A 16,649-nucleotide genomic window follows, 5' to 3' on the forward strand; every position below is an offset into this window, starting at 1 on the left:
GGTTAAAATCGCAAAACCTGGAGGTCGGGACCGCCCCCCCCCCCCCCCCCGCCTGGTTCCCGACACCTAGCCATTTTAACACAGGCATGTCTGATGGTCCTGAATCAGTCCAGGCGGGACTGGTCTTTAGGGCCTTTAAACAGCACCAATTGGCCTTTATAATCCCATTTTAACAGGCCCTTGCCTGTTTAACCCTTTTCCCACGTAAAACACGCCTGGTGGGGATCACGCCTATGAAACTTGGCGTGAGCACTATTGGCTTGCTGACTATCAGCTGCAGGTCAACCATTAAAGAGGAGATTTGATCAGTCATCATTTGCAGGTGGCAGGACTTTGTTGTTTCAGGCCTGGGGCAACTTTTACCAGGCTTAACCACACCTGTGGAAGGTTGGAGCCTCACACACATCTCCAGTGTGACCTCCTGGGAAACCCCGCTCGCCACCTTCACTCAGCGCTTCCTCAACGGAGGCATATACCAGAAGCATGGGAGCCATTTATTTCCTTCCCTTCTGGGCATTAGATGAGCTCGAACACCAGCCGCGGCACCAGCAGAACCAAGAACAACAGCAGCAGCAACAGGAGCGCCAGGCTGCTGCTCACCCACCTAAAGCTGCACAGGCCAGTAGGGGCCAGCGCTTGGAAGTGGCTTGAGAGCACCTTGCTGCACATCAGGGGGCCATGGGGACCTGTATCTGCACTGGCAGTCCTACTCAGAAGGACTTCCATGAAGGTCTGGTTTCTCTGTTCAATAGATGCCCATCGCTCCTCAAGAGATGTCATTTATGAACACTCACCATGTTTTCCATACCCTGGCGACTTATCTCCTCCATGGAGGTTGCCATCCTTTCCATGGTGATGCGTTCATGCGCCAATGACTCCACAAAGGCTCTGCTCATGTTCGCTATGAACTCCTCCATTCGCTCCACACTCACATCGACTCTGGAGACAAAACCTGCCAGAGACTCCTGCATCTGTTCCTGGAGTTCCAGCCCCATTGATCTTATAGATGGACCCAGAGGCAGAGGGTCGACATGCAGCTGAGCCGAGCTGGCAGAGTCCTGCGCCCTCCAACTAGGACTCTCCACTGCTGTCCCTGTCTCCACAATCTGCTGATGCTCACTTGTGAGCTGTGATACACCAGGTGATAACACTACTCTATGTCCCGAAGGTCCCACCGAGGTGTGAGTGTCTGCGCTGGTGCTGGGTGCGCTGAATTCTGCTGACGCTGCGCCCTCAGAGGTTGCAGATTCCTCTGAGGAGTCTGGAAGCTCAGGCTCTTCCTCCTGGACAGTGAGGACGGGGGCTCTCGATGGTCCTGTGGGGGAGTAAAGGAAAGAATTAGAGATGGGAGGTCAAGGTTACATGCACATTGCATATTGCAGATGATCATAGGTCCATCTGTTACAGCTTCAGAATCATTATCAGTGACTCATGCAATGTCAATGAGAGAGATGGAAAACTATTCTGTCACCAGCTTGCTGTGATGCACCTGTCTGTCCGTCCCCCACTTGCGCCTCATCCTCCAGTCCTACGATCTCCAGGACCGCCTCCTCCCAGGGGGTGAGATGGGCTACTGATGGTGGCCCTCCTCCTGTCCTCGCTCGTTCTCTTTTATTGTGGGCTCTCTTTTCCTGCAATGAGGGAGACAAGTGGAGTTTGAGTGAGAATGAAGGAGTGAGTGTAGAGAATCCATAGCATAGATGCTTAGGAGACAAAGATGGAGTGAGGTGGCAAGACCAAGGGCCCTCCTGTGTGTTGTCAGTTGTTTTCATAACATCAGAGTGATAGGGAGTGTGAGGGCTGCATAGTCGAATAGTTAGGTGAATGTGAGCATAGAGAGAGAGGGAATGGCTAAGAGTGCATGGATGTCAGTGTCAAGTGGGATGTGGAGAAAGAGATTGCTAAAGCCGAGTGCTGGTGAGGAGAGGCAATGGAGATCAGATTGAGAGTGATGGGAACTTCATACTCACTTTTCCAGTATGCTGAAGGTCATGAAATCTCTTCCTGCACTGTATCCGGGTTCTGCGGGTAGCTGATAAGGAGTTGACCTCCTCTGCCACTTGCAGCCATGCAGCCTGTGTCTGCTGGGGAGGCATCTTCCTCCCTGATGAAAGGAAGAGCACCTCCTTGTGAGCTCTTGCTCCCTCCACTAAAGCCTGCAAGGCAACGTTGTCAAAACGGGGTGCAGACCTCGGTCTTTCTCTTGCCATTCTGCTTCCAGCTCAGTGTATCAGCAAATGCCAAAAGGTTGGCAGCTTGCAGAAGAAGCAAGGCTTATTGCAGACCCTAAATGCAGCAGCAATAATGACGTCATATTATGCGACTTTCTGACTGGAAATACTCATTTGCCAAGGGTTCCCACATGTTGGAAATCAATTGGCCAATTGAGTTAAAATTGCATCAATCTCACACACCCATTTAGATTCGTGTGGGAAATACCAAATTCGGGGAACCCAACAATTCCCCCACCGGAGTTAAAATCGACCCCTATGTGTCTTATTGGTAAGTGCTTAAAAATAAGCTGAACAGTAAAAATAACCAACAACTTGTTTTTAGATAGCACCTTTACCTTAGCAAAGCATCCCAAGGTGCTTCACAGGAGCGTTATAAAACAAAGTCACAGAGACATTAGGGCAGATGACCAAAAGCTTGGTCAAAGAGGTAGGTTTCAAGGAGCGTCTTAAAGGAGGAAAGAGAGGTGAAGAGGCAGAGGGGTTTAGGGAAGGAATTACAGAGATTAGAGCCTTGGCAGCTGAAGGCACGGCCACCAATAGTGGAGCGATTAAAATTGGGCATGCTCAAGAGGGCAGAATTAGAGGAGTGCAGATTTGTGAGGATTGTGGGGCTGGAGGAGATTACTGAATTAGTGAGGGGTGAGGCCATGGAGGGATTTGTAAATAAGGACGAGAATTTTTAAATTGAGGCGTTGCTTAACCGGGAGCCAATGTAGGTCAGCAAGTAGAGCAACTGGGTACAAGTTAGGACATGGGCAGGTGAGTTTTGGATGACCTCAAGTTTATGGAGAATAGAATGTTGGAGGCCAGCCAGGAGTATATTGGAATAGTCAAGTCTAGCAGTAACAAAGGCATGGATGAGGGTTTCAGCAGCAGATAAGCTGAGGCATGTGTGGAGTCGAGCGATGCTCAAGATGGAAATAGGCAGTCTTAATGATGGCACAGATATCGGGGTCAAATATGACACCAAGGTTGCGAGCAGTCAGGTTCAGCCTCAGACAGTTGCCAGGGAGAGGGATAGAGTCAGTGGCTAGGGAACGGAGTTTGTGGCGGGGACCGAAGACAATGGCTTTGGTCTTCCCAATATTTAGTTGGAGGAAATTTCTGCTCATCCAGTACTGGATGTTGGTCAAGCAGTCTGACAATTTAGACAGTGGAGGGGTAGAGCTGGATGTTGTCAGCAACATGTGGGAACTTACGCTGTGTTTTCAGATGATGTCACAGAGGGGCAGCATGTGGATGAGAAATAGGAGGGGGCCAAAGAGAGATCCTTGGAGGTCACCAGAGGTAATGGTGTGGGAGCGGGAAGAGAAGCCATTGCAGGTGATTCTCTGACTACAATTATATAGATAAGAAGAATGGAACTAAGCGAGTGCGCTCTCACCCAGTTGGACAATGGTGGAGAGTATTGGAGGAGGATGGAGTGGTCAACTGTGTCAAAGGCTTAGCAGACAGGTCAGGAAGGATGAGAAGGGATTGTTTACCTTTGTCACAGTCACATAGGATATCATTTGTGACTTTGATAAGAGCCGTTTCAGTATTGTGGCAGGGGTGGAAACCTGATTGGAGGGATTCAATCGTGGAGTTCCGGGAAAGATGGGTACGGATTTGAGTGGCGACAGCAGGTTCAGGAAAAGGAGGTTGGTGATGGGGTGGTAGTTTGCAAGGACAGAGGGGTCAAGGATTTGCTTTTTGAGAGGGGTGATGGCAGATTTGAAGGAGAGGGGGACAGTACCTGAGCAGAGGGAACTGTTAACAATATCAACTAACATGGATGGTAAGTTTGAAATCTCCATAAAATAGTACTGTCTGTAGCTGGGTCAGTAACATATTGTGGTGATAGAAGTTGGTTCACTAGGCATCTGTCTGTGCTGAACAAAACAGTGTCTAAAATGTACAGTTTATACTCAGACAAATTAAGAAACAAGCACAAAACTACCCCAGAACAGAATTAGAGAATGAGAAACAAACTAAGAAGTATAAAAAGAACAGATCTCACTAAAGGCTGCATTAGTCCAATTTGTTGGGCAATATAAAAACGTTCCAATTCTTCTCATTATGGAGTCTACAAGCAGACCTCATAGTCTGGGGCATGTAGTACGTTTGTGATCTCCAGATGCCAATCTAGTCTGCACCTTGCCCAAGTGGCAACTCTTCACATAAAAACCTAGACAGTGAACACAGCAAGCCATTCAACCATACTGAGCATCACAGCCAAGTCCGATCCTATCCTTACCCAACATCCACATGTATACATTTCAAGTAGGGGTCATTTGATGGCAACCAGGAGTGTAAACCCTGTTCAATTTTCCCTTTCCTAATTCCAGTGCCTCTTAAGACACCATTGCAGTAACCATGCCACTATGGCTGAGATCAGCAAATTCAGCACAGGATCAAACTTGGAAAGAATATGGTCTAATTGGCCGAGTTATGTACTGTCTTAATCAGCTGAGCCACTCATGGAGACCCTCCTTGACAACATTCATCATCACTCTTGTTCCAATAGGGCAGAGAAATTCAGCCTCGGGTTAATATTTGTTGCAAAGGACATTCATAAATTCATTTAAATAATGGGTTCAAACAAAACAGGCAATTACTTACCCACCCTTCCAGTTAGGTTGCATAGTTTAGAATGCCAGATTCTAAATCTTTGAGAAGAAACACCACTAAATTTATAGTAACAATGCTTCTTTCTAGCAGTCTGAACTTACATTTAGATCTTCCTCATCACATACAGTACCTGATGACCAACAAACACAAATACTGATACACTGGCATCATTCTAGTCCAGTACATAAACTAGTCTAGAACATAGAAGCTAAGAATCAGGAATCTGCCAGAACAATGCATGCTAAATTCTTAATCAAAGCACACCTTAACAAACGGCATCCCCAAAATGAAATTATAATTGGCAGTTTTTGAATAATGAACATCTCATTGTAAGAGGTAACAGGGCGATTTAATGCAGGCAAATTGAGCAGGCAAGAGGCCCGCTGTCGTGAATATGAGGCATAAAGGACATTTAAAGGGGAAAATCATACATCAGAAAAAAAGAAAGGGGCACCAGAGGAAAGGAGTGTTTAGGGAGCAGAAAAGTGACAAGTTCAGGTTGGCTGTTATTTTACTCCAGTTATTGAAATCCCAACTCCTGCTTCCAAGGACACGTATGTTAATAGAAAGCTGCATTTGAACCCTGGGATTTAATGGGAAAATTGAGAACGGACTCATTTATTCAGTAGGTAACAGGCAATTGCTTGTGCTGGAAAAAAAAGTTACCATTGTCCTTTCCAAATAGTTGAAATATCTTCCAAGCAGACTGATGGGCTGCTAGAGAAAAGAAGAATGCCTGCCGTGCCTTAAGGCTTGAGAAATTAGTTAATTTTTTCAGGAACCTGCCACTCAATGGCCCCCCGAGTACACTTCGCACAAGGATTTCCCGGCCTCGGTGTTGAGAACTTCAGATTTTCTGACATTCAATTCAATGAAGTGTTGTGGGAATCCCCTTGTGCGAACTGCTGTGACGTCAACAAGCTGTGTAAGCAGCCAATCAAAAGGCAGAATTCTCAGACAGCGAACATGGAAATGAGTAAGCGCTTAAAATTCTAACTTTTTAAAAATATGTGAGATTGGGCTCTCACACTGGGAAAAGGCAAACCTGAAATAGAGATGGACAAACTTTTTTTTAAAAGTTTAAAGAATTTAATTTTCATTAAAATGGACAAATTACACATAGCACAAAATTAAAATGAGTTTTTCAGGCCCTTCACATTTGTTTAGCAGTAATAATGTTGTCAAAACCCCAGTTACATCTAATCATTTTGGGTCTAACTTTTAGTGGGGAATTTAACAAAGCACTTACTGCGGGAGAGCCGAGGTTTGTGTCAGGTGGCTTGGCTGATTACACGGGGGGGGGGGGGGGGGAGCGGGGGTGGCACAGCGCATCCTGTTTTGGAGTGGTCAATGACAGTCCGCAACTTCAGGATTTCCGCATGCGCCAAATCCCAAAGTTGCGGTCAGTTTCAAAGGTGGAATGATAGTGAACGCTGCCAGTTAGCCGTCATCCCGACCGCAAATTCTGGCCCAATATTGTTCAAGGCTTAATTTTTTTGTACTCAAAAGGGATGCAAGGAATTGAAGAATTTTTTGCTACTTACTGTCAGCATCAAGCACTCCAAGGTCAGGCATTGCACATACAGCCTCATGCCCCCCAACACACAGACCTTCGTCTCAACTGCAACAAAGCATCAGTTTTTGCAATAAAAATGAACTACCCAATAATTTGAATCAAGCAACTTTTAATTATGAGTATGTGGTACAGTAGCAGAGCTCCATTTTGACCCACCCTCGTCACCTCTCTTACAATTGCTGCTAAGTTTAGCACTGCAAAATCACAAGCAGTAGAAATTGGATTTTGATCTCCCACGCTCATTTCAGTCACCAGAGTCAAGACATTTATCCCTAGTTTCGGCTGGATTCAAACCAAGGTTAGAGAAGTACCATCACTTTTGTCGTTTAATCTCTCATTAATGTCCTTTAGGGAAGGAAATCTGCCATCCTTACCTGATCTGGCCTATATATGACTTCAGACCCACAGCAATGACTCTTAACTGCCCTCTGAAATGGTCTAGCAAGCCATTCAGTTGTAAAAAACCGCCAGGAAAAACAATGAGAATATAACCGGACGGACCACCCGGCATCGACCACGGCACCGGCTACAGGCACGACAATGGCACACCCAGCCCAGTCGACCCTGCAAAGTCCTCCTCACCAACATCTGGAGACTTGTACCAAAATTGGGAGAGCTATCCCACAGACTAGTCAAGCAACAGCCTGACATAGTCATACTCACAGAATCACACCTTTCAGCCAATGTCCCAAGCTCCTCCATCACCATCCCTGGGTATGTCCTGTCCAACTGGCAGGACAGACCCACCAGGGGTGGCGGCACAGTGGTATACAGTCGGGAAGGAGTGGCCCTGGGAGTCCTCAACATTGACTACGGACCCCATCAAGTCTCATGGCTTCAGGTCAAGCATTGGCAAGGAAACCTCCTGCTGATTAAGAACACAAGAAATAGGAGCAGGTGTAGGCCATTTGGCCCCTTGAGCCTGCTCCGCCATTTAATGAGATCATGGCTGATCTGATCTTGGGCTCAGCTCCATTTGCCTGCCCGCTCCCCATAACCCATCACTCCCTTATTGTTCAAAAATCTGTCTATCTCCACCTTAAATATATTCAATGACCCAGCCTCCACAGCTCTCTGGGGCAGAGAGTTCCACAGATTTACAACCCTCAGAGAAGAAATTCCTCCTCATCTCAGTTTTAAATGGGTGACCCCTTATTCTGAAACTATGCCCCCTAGTTCTAGATTCCCCCATGATGGGGAAACATCATCTCTGCATCTACCTTGTCGAGGTCCCTCAGTATTTTATATGTTTCAATAAGATCACCTCTCATTCTTCCAATGAGTATCGAACCAACCTGCTCAACCTTTCTTCATAAGTCAACCTATTCATCTCAGGAATCAACCTCGTGAACCTTCTTTGAACTGTCTGCAATGCACCTACCGCCCGCCCTCAGCTGATGAATCAGTACTCCTCCATGTTGAACATCACTTGGAAGAAGCACTGAGAGTAGCAAGGGCACAGAATGTACTCTGGGTGGGGGACTTCAATGTCCATCACCAAGAGTGGCTCGGTAGCACCACTACTGACCGAGCTGGCCGAATCCTGAAGGACATAACTGCCAGTCTGGGTCTGCGACAGGTGGTGAGAGAACCAATATGAGGGAAAAACCTACTTGACCTCGTCTTCACCAATCTACCTGTCGCAGATGCATCCATCCATGACAGCACTGGTAGCAGTGACCACCGCACAGTCATTGTGGAGACAAAGACGTGTCTTCACACTGATGAACCCTCCATCGTGTTGTGTGGCACTACCACCGTGCTAAATGGGATAGATTAACAGATCTCGCAGCTCAAAACTGGGCATCCATGAGGCGCTGTGGGCCATCAGCAGCAGCAGAATTGTATTCCACCACAATCTGTAATCGTATGGCCCGGCATATCCCTCACTCTACCATTACCATCAAGCCAGGGGACCAACCCTGGTTCAATAAGGAGTGTAGAAGAGCATGCCAGGAGCAACACCAGGCGTACCTAAAGATGCGGTGCCAACCTGGGGAAGCTGCAACACAGGACTACATGCATGCTAGAGTAGATGCAGCATGCTATAGACAGAGTTAAGCGATCCAACAATCAACAGATCAGATCAAAACTCTACAGTCCTGCCACATCCAGTCGTGAATGGTGGTGGACCATTAAACAACTAACAGGAGGAGGAGGCTCCATGAATATCCCCTTTCTCAATGATGGTGGAGCCCAGCAAGTGAGTGTAAAAAACAAGGCTGAAGCATTTGCAACCATCTTCAGGCACAAGTGCGGAGTGGATGATCCCTATCGGCCTCCTCCTGAGGTACCCACCACCACAGAAGCCAGCCTTCAGCCAATTCGATTCACTCCACGTATATCAAGAAATGACTGAGCGCACTGGCTACAGCAAAGGCTGTGGGCCCCGACAACATCCCGGCTGTCGTGCTGAAGACTTGCGCTCCAGAACTAGCCGCACCTCTAGCCAAGCTGTTCCAGTAAAGCTATAACACTGGCATCTAACCGACAATGTGGAAAACTGCCCAGGTACATCCTGTCCACAAAAAGCAGGACAAATCCAATCTGGCCAATTACCCTCCCAACAGTCTACTCTCAATCATCAGCAAAGTGATGGAAGGTGTCGTCGACAGTCCTATCAAGCAGCACGTACTCACCGATGCCCAGTTTGGATTCCGCCAGGACCACTCGGCTCCAGACTTCATTACAGCCTTGGTCCAAACATGGACAAAAGAGCTGAATTCCAGAGGTGAGGTGAGAGTGACTGCCCCTGACATCAAGGCAGCATTTGACCAAGTGTGGCATCAAGAAGCCCTAGTAAAACTGAAGTCAATGGGAATCAGGGGGAAAACTCTCCACTGGCTGGAGTCATATTTGGCACAAAGGAAGATGGTTGTGGTGGTTGAAGATCAATCATCACAGCCCAGGACATCATTGCAGGAGTTCCTCAGGGCAGTGTCCGAGGCCCAACCATCTTCAGCTGCTTCATCAATGACCTTTCCTCCATCATAAGGTCAGAAGTGTGGATGTTCGCTGATGACTACACAATGTTCAGTGCTATTAGCAACTCCTCAGATAATGAAGCAGTCCATGCCCACATGCAACAAGGCCTGACGACGTTCAGACTTGGGCTGATAAGTGGCAGGTAACATTCGCGCCACAAGTGCCAGGCAATGACTATCTCCAACAAGCGAGCATCTAACCACCACCCCTTGACATTCAACGGCATTACCATTGCCGAATCCCCCACCATCAATATCCTGGGGGGTCACCATTGACCAGAAACTTAACTGGATCAGCCACATAAATACTGTGGCAACAAGAGCAGGTCAGAGGCTGGGTATTCTGCAGTGAGTGTCTCACCTCCTGACTTCCCAAAGCCTTTCCTCCATCAGGAGCGTGATGGAATATGCTCCTGGATGAGTGCAGCTCCAACAACACTCAAGAAGCTCGGCACCATCCAGGACAAAGCAGCCCACTAGATTGGCACCCTCTCCATCACTGGCGTACCGTGGCTGCAGTGTGTACCATCTACAAGATGCACTGCAGCAACTCGCCAAGGCTTCTTCGGCAACACCTCCCAAACCTGCGACCTCTATCACCTAGAAGGACAAGGGCAGCAGGCGCATGGGAACACCACCACCTCCAAGTTCCCCTTCAAGTCACACACCATCCTGACTTGGAAGTATATTGCCATTCCTTCATCGTCGCTGGGTCAAAATCCTGGAACTCCCTCCCTGATGCGCTATCAATTACTCATAAAAGACTGAGAGTTAAGAGAGTAACTAAAGGCTTTTATTAACAAAAGAATGAAGGTCTGCCTCGAGTGGTCGACCGGTCCAGAAATACAAAGGGCTGGGGAGCAGTCACCTTTATACTAGGACTTGTGGGAGGAGTCAGCCGAGGCATGTCCAGGCATGTACACAGTGGAATACAAACAGTGGTTTACCACATTCACCCCTTGTTTAAAATTGAGTCCGGCGGGGTGAAGTGTATTAAAAGTTAGTGTATTGGAGTCTCTCCGGAGGTCTTGTCTGCCGCTGTGATCGGCGTGGCGCCGGCAGGGGTAGTGGAGCTTCCGGCGTCGAGTCCTGCGTGGGCTGTGGCACAGGCGTGTCGTCCTCGCAGATGTCGAGCGGGTCGCGGGGCCCAGGCCTGCCGTCTGCTGGGGCTGGATATCGGATCGTGGGGGGGGGGGGGGTGGGTGGTAGTGAGTTACTGCGGCCCCCGAGGGTGCAAGGTCTCTTATGGAGACACTGTCCTCCCGCCCGTCCGGGTATGCAATGTAAGCATACTGGGGGTTGGCGTGGAGGAGGTCGACCCTCTCGACCAGGGGGTCCGTTTTATGGGTCCTCACGTGCCTTCTCAGTAGGACCGGCCCTGGGGACGTCAGCCATGGCGGTAGCGATGTCCCCGATGTGGACTTCCTTGGGAAGACAAACATTTTCTCATGAGGGGTGGCGTTAGTAGCAGTGACCGAATAGAGTGGAGCGCATCGGGGAGCACATCCTGCCAGCGGGAGGTTGGAAGGCCCCTAGACTTTAAGGCTAGCAGGGCGGCCTTCCAAACTGTCGCATTTTCTCTTTCCACCTGTCCGTTCCCCTGGGGGTTGTAACTGGTGGTCCTGCTTGTGGCAATACCCCTAGTTAGCAGGTACTGACGGAGTTCGTCGCTCATAAACGATGAGCCCCGGTCGCTATGGATATAGCTGGGGAAACCGAACAGGGTGAAGAGGTCGTTCAGACATTTAATGACCATGGCACTGGTCATGTCCGGGCAGGGGATGGCGAACGGGAAACGGGAGTACTCATCAATAATATTGAGGAAGTACACATTGCGGTCGGAGGAGGGGAGAGGCCCTTTAAAATCAACGCTCAGGCGCTCGAAGGGGCGAGTGGCTTTTATCAGGTGGGCCCTGTCTGGTCTATAAAAGTGCGGTTTGCACTCAGCGCAGACTTGGCAGTTCCTGGTCATGGTCCTGGCCTCCTCAATAGAGTAAGGCAGGTTGCGGGCCTTGATGAAGTGGAAGAACCTGGTGACCCCCGGGTGGCAGAGGTCATTGTGGAGGGCCCGCAGTCTATCGATCTGCGCGCTGGCGCAGGTGCCACGCGATAGCGCATCCGGGGGTTCATTGAGCTTCCCGGGCCGGTACAAGATCTCGTAATTGTAGGTGGAAAGTTCGATTCTCCACCTCAAGATCTTGTCATTTTTGATTTTGCCCCTCTGCTTGTTGTTAAACATGAAAGCAACTGAACGTTGGTCAGTGAGCAGGGTAAATCGTTTTCCGGCCAGGTAGTGCCTCCAATGACGCACAGCCTCCACAATCGCCTGGGCCTCCTTCTCAACAGCGGAGTGTCTGGTCTCCGGGCCTTGGAGGGTTCGTGAAAAGAAGGCCACGGGTCTCCCCGCCTGATTGAGGGTAGCAGCCAGGGCAAAGTCGGACGCGTCGCTTTCCACCTGGAAGGGGATGGATTCGTCCACTGCGTGCATGGTGGCTTTGGCAATGTCTTCCTTGATACGGTGGAAGGCTAAGTGGGCCTCTGCCGTCAAGGGAAAAGAGGTGGACTTGATCAGCGGATGGGCCTTGTCCGCATAGTAGGGGACCCACTGGGCATAATAGGAGAAAAACCCTAGGCACCTCTTCAGGGCCGTGAGGCAGTGGGAGTTCCATAAGGGGACGCATCCGGTCGGGGTCGGGGCCGATGACTCCGTGTTCCACAACACAGCCAAGGATGGCGAGGCGGTTTGTGCGGAATATGCACTTCTCCTCGTTATATGTCAGGTTCAGGAGTTGGGCGGTGCGGAGGAATTTTTCGAGGTTTGCGTCATGGTCCTGCAAGTCACGGCCGCAGATGGTCACATTGTCCAGATATGGGAAAGTGGCCTGCAACGCATTTTGATCTACCATCCGGTCCATCTCCCTTTGGAAGACGGAGACCCCGTTGGTGACGCCAAAGGGAACCCTAAGGAAGTGGTAGAGGCGGCCGTTTTCCTCAAAGGCAGTATACTGGCGGTCCTCAGGGCGGATAGGGAGCTGGTGGTACGCTGATTTCAGGTCAATGGTCGAGAAGACGCGGTACTGCGCGATCTGGTTGACCATATCAGCTATGCGGGGGAGTGGGTAGGCGTCCAGCAGGGTGTAGCGATTTATTGTCTCGCTGTAGTCGATGACCAGGCGCTGCTTCTCGCCGGTCTTAACGACCACAACCTGGGCTCGCCAGGGGCTGGTGCTGCCCTCAATAATCCCTTCCTTCAGGAGCCGCTCCACTTCGGTTTTAATGAAAACCCTGTCCCCGGCACTGTATCGCCTGCTCTTTGTGGCGATGGGCTTACAGTCGGGGGTGAGGTTAGCAAACAGTGGGGGGGGGGGGGGGGGGGGGGGGGGGTGACTGAGTGTGGAGAGGTTGCACCTGGTGCGCGGCGGGCAATTTGGGAGCTGCTGGCTGTGGACTGTGAGTGGGGGTAGGGGTCCACCGTACGCCATCGTAACACTTTTAAGGTGGCACTGAAAATCTAACCCCAGCAGGACAGCAGCGCAGAGGTCGGGCAGGACCAGAAGTTTAAAATGATCGTACACGGTCCCGTCTACTACGAGTGTCACTACGCAGTAGCCGCCGATGTCCGCCGACTGGGACTTGGAGGCCATAGAAATCCGCTGGTGCGCAGGCAGGACTGGGAGAGAGCAACGCCGCACCGTGTCGGGGTGGATGAAGCTCTCCATGCTCCCAGAGTCAAAAAGGCAGATTGTATCGTGGCCATTTACCTTAATGTCCATTGTGGAACTGGCCAGCTGGTGCGGTCTTCGCTTGGTCCAGTGTAACGGATGCCAGCGTAGGGGTCGGTGTGTCGCTGCGGGTATCAGATGAGGCGGTGTTGGGGGCCTGCTGCGTTCCGGCTGTCGGCGTCCATGATCCCCATGTGGCTGGAGGCGTCCAAAATGGCTGCTGTACCGGTGGTTCGCACATGGCCGGGGAGGCCCAAGATGGCGGCCCGCATGGCCCACACGCGGCGCTGCTGGGGTTCGGGGTGGCTTTGGCCCTGCAGACGTTAGCGTAGTGTCCCTTCTTCCCGCAGCCCGAGCAGATCGCGTTTTTCGCCGGGCAGCGCGCTCTGGGGTGTTTTGCCTGGCCACAGAAGTAGCATTTCTGGCCTTAGGGCACTGCTGTCTGGCCTTGGGGCACTGCTGCGGTAGTTGGGCCATTGCTGGGGTGTGGCTGGGGTGGCACGGCGCTATGAGGCGGTCCTACCGTGTCCCAGGCTGTCATTCCCCGCGGCGTCCACGGTGCAGAGGAGTAGGCATCCATGCCCCGGTAGGCTGCATCCAATGATAGTGCGAGTTCAGAGGCCTTGTTGAGGTCGAGGTCACTCTGCTCCAACAGTCGCTGTCGGGTGTAATTGGATCTGTGGCCCGCTACAAAAGCGTCCCGGATAAGTTCCTCTGTGTACACGGCGGCCTTTACATCCTTACAACCACAGGCCCGGCCAAGCACAGACAGTGCCTGAAGGTATTCCACGGTCGATTCCCCAGGTTGTTGTTTACGACTCCCCAGGAGGTGCCTGGCGTACACTTCGTTCACTGGGCGCGTGTACTGGTCCTTGAGGAGCTTGATAGCGTCCGCGTACGAGGTCGCGTCTTGGATGACCGAGTACACTCGGTGGTTCACTTTGGAGGTCAGGACATCCAGTTTGTCCTCGTCCGATTTGATTGCTGCGGAGGCGGTCAGGAATTTTTCGAAACACTTAAGCCAGTGAGTAAACTTGGTGGATGAGTCCGCCTCCCGATGATCTAAGTCCAGGCATGCTGGTGTGAGGATCTTCTCCATTATAAAAATTTTGTTAATAAAATTGATGCGCTATCAATTACTCATAAAAGACTGAGAGTTAAGAGAGTAACTAAAGGCTTTTATTAACAAAAGAATGAAGGTCTGCCTCGAGTGGTCGACCGGTCCAGAAATACAAAGGGCTGGGGAGCAGTCACCTTTATACTAGGACTTGTGGGAGGAGTCAGCCGAGGCATGTCCAGGCATGTACACAGTGGAATACAAACAGTGGTTTACCACACTCCCTAACAGCCCTGTGGGAGTACCTTTACCACACGGATTGCAGCAGTTCAAGAAGGCAGCTCACCACCACGTTCTCAAGGGCAACTTGGAATAGGCAATAAATGCTGGCCTTGCCAACATCCCACGAACGAATAAAAAAAAAAGTAGAAATTGGATTACGATCTCCCACTCTCATTTCAGTCACCAGAGAGTCAAGTCATTCATCCCTACAGTTTGGGCTGGATTCAAACCAAGGTTAGAGAAGTACCACCCACTTTTGCCTTGCACCATCATCCCTTTTATCTTTTAATCTCTCCTGCCTTCCACCCTGTCACACACCTTCCCTTTTGTTCCTTCCTCCCTACACCCTTTCCCTGCCCCTATGCTTGCTTAAAACCTGTTATATCTCTAAACTTTTCCAGTTCTGACAAAAGATCATCGACCTGAAACGTTTCTCTCTCCAGATGCTGCCTGACCTGCTGAGTATTTGCAGCATTTTCTGTTTCCATTTCAGATTTCCAGCATCCGCAGTAGTTTGCTTTTGCGTTAAGAGCAGTTTGCTAACTCAGAGACAGCAGCTCCAAAGCTCAAGATTTTCCAACTCCCCTCCCACAACAGCAACAGAAAACAATGACACAAGCATCTTCTGATAAAACCGTGCGCTGTCAAGCCCCTGGCTCGGACTGACCCGCCCAGCCCTGGCTGGCAGGGTTTCGTGTACATTTGCATCACCTCGATACTCCTCTTCTGTCCACAGGGCGAGTGGAGTGAAGCGGGAAGCACTGGCACTCACCCAGCGCCACAGCTCTGATCATCACTAGAGCTGGCGCAAGGAGCGCGGTGACACCGGCTGGACCTCCCGGGGTCTGGGGAGGGCGGCCCCCAGCACAGAACAGGGCCCGGCCCGACCCGGGCTCCGCGCTTCACCTTCCACCGCCCGCCCGCAATGGATCGGAGTCCCAGCCCCAGAATCAGAAAGGAAACGGGGGCCCAGTTCGCTGGCAGTTCCGGGTGCCTGTCGCTCTCAGCCCGCTGGCGCAGACTGGCTGGCCCAGGGCCGCGCTGTCTCTGCCTCTCCCATCACCTGCTGATGATGATGATCCCGCCGCCGCCACCCTCTAGTCAGCCCGGCTCCCATTGGAGGCGCCCCAGTGCTCGCGCTCGCCTTTTACTGGTTTTTATTTTCAGACCTTTGTTTTCCTTCCCGACCGAAATCAACCCAGACGCCGGCCGGCCGTCCGCACATGCGCAGTGAATCATCATCATCATCGCCGCCGCCGCCGCGCACTGCACTGTGGGAGCGCTGTCGAACGTGCCCCGGGAAAGGAGCCTCGCGCTGAGGTGCGGCAAGGCTCGGCCAATTTCAGTTGCGCTCTTCAGCTGCACGAATTATCCAGCTTGCAGAACTTCCTTGACAGGTGCATTGAAGCCAGTCACTGCAGCCAGGAGTTTGCCCAAGTGTCCAACCCCCGCTCTGCCCTTCCTCATTTCTGGACAGCATCCAACCGCTGGAAGCGTGAGTCAAGGGTGCCAGAAGTTAAAAGACGTTTGCAGCCCAGAGTCAAGCCAATACCAGCCCAAAAGTTGCCCGCCGCCGTTCTATAAAACGAACCCGAAATCACTGCAAACACCCAAGCAGCTCGGGCAGCATCTGCTGAGAGAAGAAACGTTTCAGGCCGATGATCGTTCATCAGAACTGGAAGCTGTTCGAGATTAACAGATTTTAAGAGTGCAAAGCCAGGGAACGATGCAGATGCTGCCTTCGCAAACACAAAAGCAAAATACTGCGGATGCTAGAAATCTGAAATAAAAACAGAAAATGCTGGAAATACTCAGCAGGTCAGGCCGCATCTGTGGAGAGAGAAACAAAGTTAATGTTTCAGGTCGATGACCCTTCCTGAGAACATCTAGTTCTGACGAAAGGCCTGAAACGTTAACTCTCTTTCTCCCCACAGATGCTGCCTGATCTGCTGAGTATTTTCTGTTTTTCTAACTTGCACAGTATTTTACTTTCATTTTTGCCCAAGATTATGTTGCTTAACTAGCCTAAAGGAAGCCCAATTGCCAGGATATATTTAAGTTTATTTGTATATTTTTAAACTTAAGATATTGGAATGATCAGATCTCAGCACAAACAGTATAGCTACGGGCAGCAAAGTGGCCAATTTAGGTTAGAGAAAAGTTCTACAAAGGAAGGAAATGTTT

At 50.5% G+C, this 16,649-nt stretch overlaps 1 protein-coding gene across 1 annotated transcript in view; it reads right to left on the reverse strand.

The window, feature by feature from the left end:
- The window catches only part of zbtb41 (zinc finger and BTB domain containing 41), a 53,507-nt gene extending 37,770 nt beyond the window's left edge, over positions 1-15,737 (reverse strand). Inside the window, exon 1 of the mRNA XM_085982394.1 lies at positions 15,635-15,737. The gene's annotated coding sequence lies outside the window, so the exon portion shown is untranslated. The remainder of the gene's footprint in view (positions 1-15,634) is intronic.
- Positions 15,738-16,649: the final 912 nt, after the last annotated feature.

This window comes from Somniosus microcephalus, chromosome 3 (assembly GCF_052327205.1).
Source record: "Somniosus microcephalus isolate GS21.2 chromosome 3, FLI_Smic_1.0, whole genome shotgun sequence".
Lineage (NCBI taxonomy): Eukaryota > Metazoa > Chordata > Chondrichthyes > Squaliformes > Somniosidae > Somniosus > Somniosus microcephalus.